Genomic DNA, 851 nt, shown 5'->3' with positions numbered 1-851 from the left:
TGCTGTAATTCCATGGTCTGCCATGCCGATTGGCTTGGCTCTGTCTCTGTCTCTGTAGTACAAAAAAAAGGCAGCCACCACGACGACAACGACAACGACGATGACGATGATGATGATGCGGTTGATTTGGGCTTATCACGTTCACTGGAGACTGCCAGACGCTAAAAATGTTTACACGGCAACACAAGTAACAACGATCAGATACAAAACACTCGAAAGAACTGTGAGTCCCCGCATATTTCCGTCTGTATCTATATAGTATATATTACTTGAAAATTTGAAATTATAAACCTATGACTAACTGTCATATTGCATTGATAATATTAACTATAAACTATTACTAGTCACTAGGAAGTCAAGTGCCTCCGTGGCGCAATCGGTTAGCGCGTTCGGCTGTTAACCGAAAGGTTGGTGGTTCGAGTCCACCCGGGGGCGGTATGTAATTTTTTTTTTTTTAAATATTTTCCATTATATATATTTTGAAATTTATTTCAATTACCGCATAAACTTTTTGTTTAGCCCATGGTTCAACATCTGTTCACTCGGCTTGCTTGTGGCTTGTGGTGTCTGTGTGTCTAACAATGGCCACCACTAGTATCCCACCTCTCCTCTTCGAAACCTGGCTGGCTGGCTGGCTTGTTGGTTAATCTTAAGCCTTAGTTACTTAGTTAGGGGGATACCAACTGGGGGATCGTCATATCCCTCAGCGAGAGCAGTGCATGCATAAGCACAGGGCCGTAGTTGGGGCAAAATAAATATTTGGCAAGTTCTCTGGTTAATAATATTCGAGGCAAACTCTATGAAAGATTTGACAGAAGGAGAGAGTTTGGTCAGTGTTTAAGAAGTTTTAA

General features: G+C 41.8%; 1 non-coding gene across 1 annotated transcript; it reads left to right on the top strand.

The window, feature by feature from the left end:
• The first annotated feature begins 361 nt into the window (after positions 1–361).
• TRNAN-GUU (transfer RNA asparagine (anticodon GUU)) lies at positions 362–435 on the top strand. The gene has a single exon. It is a non-coding gene; the product is annotated as a tRNA-Asn (tRNA).
• The last annotated feature ends 416 nt before the right edge of the window (positions 436–851 follow it).

Source organism: Drosophila tropicalis, unplaced genomic scaffold (assembly GCF_018151085.1).
Source record: "Drosophila tropicalis isolate 14030-0801.00 unplaced genomic scaffold, ASM1815108v1 contig_878, whole genome shotgun sequence".
In the NCBI taxonomy this organism is placed as follows: Eukaryota; Metazoa; Arthropoda; class Insecta; order Diptera; family Drosophilidae; genus Drosophila; species Drosophila tropicalis.
This window is presented reverse-complemented; position numbering and strand designations above follow the sequence as displayed.